A 7500-nucleotide genomic window follows, 5' to 3' on the forward strand; every position below is an offset into this window, starting at 1 on the left:
TCCCGTTAGCGGTTTGCGCGGAGCCCCCCCTTCCCCCCTTCGCGGGCTGCCGCTTCCCTCCCGGGCTGCCCGGCTGCTCTCTAACCCCTGCGACCGAGGCGGCGCTGTTAGGGCGGCCGTGCCGGTGCCCCTTGCCGCAGCTAGCCTCTCGCCGCTGCCCCTCCCGTCCGTCGTCCCCCGTCCCCAAAAACTTGCTGCTCTCCACGCTGGAGCCTGCACGGGGGAGGTTGCGCTCCGCTCCTCCGGCCCTAAAGCCGCCCTCGCCCGCCCCCCGGCTTGCCGCTTGGCTCGGCTGCCCGCCCGCCCGCTAATCCCCCCAACGCCCCCACCCCCAAAAACACCCCAGCCCTACCGCATGCCGCTCCCCCTCTCCCCGCTCTCGCTGACCGCTGCCACCCCCCCCCACCCCTCCCCCCCGAAACAAACCCCCCAGCCCTACCGCATGCCGCTCCCCCTCTCTCCCTAGCCTGCCCCCCCCGCCGTCGCTTGCTGCCGCCGCCGCCGCCGCCGCCGCCGGGACCCGCCTCGGTCTGGTGGCGCGCGCTCGGAGATCCCCGGCTACCCGTCCGTCCGTCCCTCCCTCCCGCCCCGCCCCGGGGGAGGGCCCGGGGCAGCGCGGGCAGGCGGGGAGCAAAAAAAGGCGCGGGCGCCAAAAAACGTCGGGGTCCCGGGGTGGCGGAGGGGGGCGGCGGCGGGGGCGGCGGCGGGTACACGGCGCCGGGTCCAGGGCGCCGGGTCCAGCCCGTCCCGGGGCGGGGACAGGTGGTGTCGTCCGTCCCCACCCCCGTAACCTGCTCTGAAGCATCCGCTTCCCGCCGCGGTTCGCCCTCCACCCCCCCGCCGCACACGCAGCTGCCGCTTCCCGCCGCCTCTGCCCCCCGCCCCGGGATCAACCACCCGCCGGGTCCAGCCGGTCCCGGTCCCGGGAACCTGCTCCCGGGGCCAGCCGGAGCCACGCCCCCTCCTCTGACGCTTCCAGCTGCCGCCTCCCCTCCCACCCCCCAAACTCACACTGGCCCTCGCCGGCCCGCCCACCCGCCTACCTGCTTGCCCGCCGCCGCTGGGTGGCGTGCCGGACACTCTCGCACACAGGTACACAGACAGGGACACAGGGACACAGGCACTCAGGCACACAGGGACACAGGGACACAGGGACACAAGGACACAGGGACACAGGCACTCAGGCACTCAGGCACTCAGGGACACAGGGACACAGGGACACAGGCACTCAGGCACTCAGGGACACAGGGACACAGGGACACAGGCACTCAGGCACACAGGGACACAGGTGGCGGGCCGGAGGCCTCTCTCCACTGTGTGGCAGGGGTCCAAGAGCCACCCCAGCCCAACCCAGAGGGTCTTTTGCACCTCTCTAGAGGCCACCCAGAGACCCCAGGCCGCAGCAGAAGCCTCCCCCGCATGCTCTGCAGGCTTCCGACCCACCCCAGGCCGCACCAGAAGCCTCCCCCGCAAGCTCTGCAGGCTTCCGACCCACCCCAGGCCGCAGCAGAAGCCTCCCCCGCACGCTCTGCAGGCTTCCGACCCACCCCAGGCCGCACCAGAAGCCTCCCCCGCACGCTCTGTAGGCTTCTGACCCACCCCAGGCCCCAACAGAAGCCTCCCCCGCACGCTCTGCAGGCTTCTCAGCCACCCCAGGCCGCAGCAGAAGCCTCCCCCCGCACGCTCTGCAGGCTTCTCAGCCACCCCAGGCCGCACCAGAAGCCTCCCCCGCACGCTCTTCAGGCTTCTCAGCCACCCCAGGCCGCACCAGAAGCCTCCCCCGCACGCTCTGCAGGCTTCTCAGCCACCCCAGGCCGCACCAGAAGCCTCCCCCGCACGCTCTGCAGGCTTCCCACCCACCCCAGGCCGCAGCAGAAGCCTCTCCCGCACGCTCTGCAGGCTTCTCAGCCACCCCAGGCCGCACCAGAAGCCTCTCCCGCACGCTCTGCAGGCTTCTCAGCCACCCCAGGCCGCACCAGAAGCCTCTCCCGCACGCTCTGCAGGCTTCTCAGCCACCCCAGGCCGCAGCAGAAGCCTCCCCCGCACGCTCTGCAGGCTTCTCAGCCACCCCAGGCCCCAACAGAAGCCTCTCCCGCACGCTCTGCAGGCTTCTCAGCCACCCCAGGCCCCAACAGAAGCCTCTCCCGCACGCTCTGCAGGCTTCTCAGCCACCCCAGGCCGCAGCAGAAGCCTCCCCCGCACGCTCTGCAGGCTTCTCAGCCACCCCAGGCCCCAACAGAAGCCTCTCCCGCACGCTCTGCAGGCTTCCGACCCACCCCAGGCCGCACCAGAAGCCTCCCCCGCACGCTCTGCAGGCTTCTCAGCCACCCCAGGCCGCAGCAGAAGCCTCTCCCGCACGCTCTGCAGGCTTCTCAGCCACCCCAGGCCGCACCAGAAGCCTCTCCCGCACGCTCTGCAGGCTTCTCAGCCACCCCAGGCCGCACCAGAAGCCTCTCCCGCACGCTCTGCAGGCTTCCGACCCACCCCAGGCCGCACCAGAAGCCTCCCCCGCACGCTCTGCAGGCTTCTCCGCCACCACAGGCCGCACCAGAGGATCTTTTGCACCTCTCTGGACGCCACCCAGAGACTCCAGGCCGCACCAGAGGCCCCCCCCCCAACCATTTACAGGCTGCAGTGCCAGCCTAGGCCCCGCTGGCAGCCTCCCTTGTCTGCTTTGGAAGGCCTCCCATCCACTCCAGACCTGCCTGGAGGCCTCCCTCGACTGCTCCCGGGGCCCTCGAAGCCACCCTAGGCCTTTCTGGAGGACCTGCTCGACCGCTCGGGCGGCTTCTGACGCACCCTCGGCCATCCGGCGCCCAGCAGCTCCCAGGGCCAGGCACCGGCCTCCCCCTCCGGCCGCCCCTGGGGCCGGGGGTGGCTCGGACTCGGCGCCCCCAACGTGTCGTCCCGTCCCCCCCCCGCCCCGCACCGCCGAACATTCGCTGCAGCCGAGGGCTTGCCGCTCGACGCCTACCCCACCCGCCCAGCCCCCCGCTGCGGCCCGGCGCTGCCCCGGCCGCTGCGCCCCGCCTCTCATCGCTCCCCCCACCCGGCAACCGGCCGCCGGGCACGGCAAGTCCCAGGGCAGGGAACAGGTGCTGCCGGGACCCCGTGCTGGCTGCCGGCTTCCCGGGGCTGCCCCGGGCACGGACAGGTCGCCCCCCCGCCCCGGCGAATGTTCACCGAACCGGCTGCCGGCTGCCTTCGAGCACCCCCCGCCCCCCGCCACTATCGTCCCCCCCGCCCCCCCTCCGCCTCCGCTGCCGCTTCTCCCCGCACCGCCTCCACTGCCTCCCCCCGCCGCCGGCGAACGAGTCGCCGGATCCGTAGGGTGCCGGGAGCCCGAACGGCGAGCGGCTCCGGCTGCTGCCGGGACCGCGGGGATTCGAGCCGGTCCGGCCGCGGCCGGGACCCCGTGCCGGAAGCCGGCATCCCGGGACGGCCCCGGGACGGCCCCGGTCGCCGGCCGGGTGACGTTCAGCGAAGCGGCTGCCGCCAGTCTTTGGGCCTCCCCCGTGCCGGGGCCGCGGGGCTTCGAGCCGGTCCGGCCGCGGCCGGGATCCGGGGCCGGACGATGGCTTCCCGGGCCGGTCCCGGTCGCCTCCCGGGTGACGTTCACCGAAGCGGCTGACGGCTGTCTTCGAGCCCCCCCCCCCCCTCCGCCTCCGCGGCCGCTTCTGCCCGCACCCCCTCCACTGCCTCCCCCCGCCGCCCGCGAACGAGTCGCCGGATCTGTAGGGTGCCGGGAGCCCGAACGGCGAGCGGCTCCGGCTGCTGCCGGGACCGCGGGGATTCGAGCCGGTCCGGCCGCGGCCGGGACCCCGTGCCGGAAGCCGGCATCCCGGGACGGCCCCGGGACGGCCCCGGTCGCCGGCCGGGTGACGTTCAGCGAAGCGGCTGCCGCCAGTCTTTGGGCCTCCCCCGTGCCGGGGCCGCGGGGATTCGAGCCGGTCCGGCCGCGGCCGGGATCCCGGGCCGGACGATGGCTTCCCGGGCCGGTCGCCGGTCGCCTCCCGGGTGACGTTCACCGAAGCGGTTGACGGCTGTCTCCGAGCCCCCCCCCCCCCCCTCCGCCTCCGCTGCCGCTTCTGCCCGCAACTCCTTCACTGCCTCCCCCCGCCTCCCGCGAACGAGTCGCCGGATCCGTAGGGTGCCGGGAGCCCGAACGGCGAGCGGCTCCGGCTGCTGCCGGGACCGCGGGGATTCGAGCCGCTCCGGCCGCGGCCGGGACCCCGTGGCGGAAGCCGGCATCCCGGGACGGCCCCGGGACGGCCCCGATCGCCTCCTGGGTGACGTTCACCGAAGCGGCTGCCGGCTGTCTTCGAGCCCCCCCCCCCCTCCGCCTCCGCTGCCGCTTCTCCCCGCACCCCCTCCACTGCCTCCCCCCGCCGCCGGCGAACGAGTCGGCGGATCCATACCGTCCCGAGAGCCCGAGGCGGCGGCACCCAGTGCGGGTCCGGCCGAGGCCGGGACCCCGTGCCTGTCGCAGGCTTCCCGGGACGGCCCCGGAACGGCCGCGGTCGCCGGCCGGGTGACGTTCTCCGAAGCGGCTGCCGGCTGTCTTCGAGCCCCCCCGCCGCTCCGCCTCCGCTGCCGCTTCTGCCCGCACCTCCTTCACTGCCTCCCCCCCGCCGCCGGCGAACGAGTCGCCGGATCCGTAGGGTGCCGGGAGCCCGAACGGCGAGCGGCTCCGGCTGCTGCCGGGACCGCGGGGATTCGAGCCGCTCCGGCCGCGGCCGGGACCCCGTGCCGGATGCCGGCATCCCGGGACGGCCCCGGGACGGCCCCGGTCGCCGGCCGGGTGACGTTCAGCGAAGCGGCTGCCGCCAGTCTTTGGGCCTCCCCCGTGCCGGGGCCGCGGGGCTTCGAGCCGGTCCGGCCGCGGCCGGGATCCGGGGCCGGACGATGGCTTCCCGGGCCGGTCCCGGTCGCCTCCCGGGTGACGTTCACCGAAGCGGCTGACGGCTGTCTTCGAGCCCCCCCCCCCTCCGCCTCCGCTGCCGCTTCTGCCCGCACCCCCTCCACTGCCTCCCCCCGCCGCCGGCGAACGAGTCGGCGGATCCGTAGGGTGCCGGGAGCCCGAACGGCGAGCGGCTCCGGCTGCTGCCGGGACCGCGGGGCTTCGAGCCGCTCCGGCCGCGGCCGGGACCCCGTGCCGGAAGCCGGCATCCCGGGACGGCCCCGGGACGGCCCCGGTCGCCGGCCGGGTGACGTTCAGCGAAGCGGCTGCCGCCAGTCTTTGGGCCTCCCCCGTGCCGGGGCCGCGGGGCTTCGAGCCGGTCCGGCCGCGGCCGGGATCCCGGGCCGGACGATGGCTTCCCGGGCCGGTCGCCGGTCGCCTCCCGGGTGACGTTCACCGAAGCGGTTGACGGCTGTCTCCGAGCCCCCCCCCCCCCCCCTCCGCCTCCGCTGCCGCTTCTGCCCGCACCTCCTTCACTGCCTCCCCCCGCCTCCCGCGAACGAGTCGCCGGATCCGTAGGGTGCCGGGAGCCCGAACGGCGAGCGGCTCCGGCTGCTGCCGGGACCGCGGGGATTCGAGCCGCTCCGGCCGCGGCCGGGACCCCGTGGCGGAAGCCGGCATCCCGGGACGGCCCCGGGACGGCCCCGATCGCCTCCTGGGTGACGTTCACCGAAGCGGCTGCCGGCTGTCTTCGAGCCCCCCCCCCCCTCCGCCTCCGCTGCCGCTTCTCCCCGCACCCCCCTCCACTGCCTCCCCCCGCCGCCGGCGAACGAGTCGGCGGATCCATACCGTCCCGAGAGCCCGAGGCGGCGGCACCCAGTGCGGGTCCGGCCGAGGCCGGGACCCCGTGCCTGTCGCAGGCTTCCCGGGACGGCCCCGGAACGGCCGCGGTCGCCGGCCGGGTGACGTTCTCCGAAGCGGCTGCCGGCTGTCTTCGAGCCCCCCCCCCCCCCTCCGCCTCCGCTGCCGCTTCTGCCCGCACCTCCTTCACTGCCTCCCCCCGCCGCCGGCGAACGAGTCGCCGGATCCGTAGGGTGCCGGGAGCCCGAACGGCGAGCGGCTCCGGCTGCTGCCGGGACCGCGGGGATTCGAGCCGCTCCGGCCGCGGCCGGGACCCCCGTGCCGGATGCCGGCATCCCGGGACGGCCCCGGGACGGCCCCGGTCGCCGGCCGGGTGACGTTCAGCGAAGCGGCTGCCGCCAGTCTTTGGGCCTCCCCCGTGCCGGGGCCGCGGGGCTTCGAGTCGGTCCGGCCGCGGCTGGGACCCCGTGCCTGTCGCAGGCTTCCCGGGACGGCCCCGGAACGGCCGCGGTCGCCGGCCGGGTGACGTTCACCGAGGCGACTGCCGGCTGTCTTCGAGCCCCCCCCCCCCCTGCCGGAGCCGCGGGGATACGAGCCGGTCCGGCCGCGGCCGGGACCCCGTGCCGGAAGCCGGCATCCCGGGACGGCCCCGGGACGGCCCCGATCGCCTCCTGGGTGACGTTCACCGAAGCGGCTGCCGGCTGTCTTCGAGCCCCCCCCCCTCCGCCTCCGCTGCCGCTTCTCCCCGCACCCCCTCCACTGCCTCCCCCCGCCGCCCGCGAACGAGTCGCCGGATCTGTAGGGGGCCGGGAGCCCGAGGCGGCGAGCGGCTCCGGCTGCTGCCGGGACCGCGAGGCTTCGAGCCGGTCCGGCCGCGGCCGGGATCTCGTGCCGAACGTCGTCTTCCCGGGACGGTCCCGGGAGGGCCCCAGTCTCCTCCCGGGTGACGTTCACCGAAGCGGCTGCCGGCTGTCTTCGAGCCCCCACCCCTGCCGTGGCCGCGGGGATTCGCCCCGGTCCGGCAGCTGACGGTTCCCTGTGTCGGACGCCGGCTTCCCGGGACTGCCCCGGGACAGCCCCGGTCGCCTCCCGGGTGACGTTCACCGAAGCTGCTGCCGCCTGTCTTTGTCCCCCCCCCCCGTGCTCTCCCTCAGGCGGGAGGTAGACGTGCTCTCCCTCGGCGAGTAGACGTGCTCTCCCTCGGCGAGTAGACGTGCTCTCCCTCGGCGAGTAGACGTGCTCTCCCTCGGCGAGTAGACGTGCTCTCCCTCGGCGAGTAGACGTGCTCTCCCTCGGCGAGTAGACGTGCTCTCCCTCGGCGAGTAGACGTGCTCTCCCTCGGCGAGTAGACGTGCTCTCCCTCGGCGAGTAGACGTGCTCTCCCTGGGCGAGTAGACGTGCTCTCCCTGGGCGAGTAGACGTGCTCTCCCTGGGCGAGTAGACGTGCTCTCCCTGGGCGAGTAGACGTGCTCTCCCTGGGCGAGTAGACGTGCTCTCCCTGGGCGAGTAGACGTGCTCTCCCTCGGCGAGTAGACGTGCTCTCCCTCGGCGAGTAGACGTGCTCTCCCTCGGCGAGTAGACGTGCTCTCCCTCGGCGAGTAGACGTGCTCTCCCTGGGCGAGTAGACGTGCTCTCCGCGGAGATCGCGCTTGTCGCCAAGGGGTCGCTGTTGCGCTCTGCCTCCGCCTACGTCATCGTACAAGCCGGCGTGATTTCTGCGACCTGCCGCTGGGCGGAGG

The sequence above is a fragment of the Melanerpes formicivorus genome, unplaced genomic scaffold (genome assembly GCF_026170545.1).
Source record: "Melanerpes formicivorus ecotype bairdi unplaced genomic scaffold, bMelFor1.0.p_v2 SCAF_475, whole genome shotgun sequence".
In the NCBI taxonomy this organism is placed as follows: Eukaryota; Metazoa; Chordata; class Aves; order Piciformes; family Picidae; genus Melanerpes; species Melanerpes formicivorus.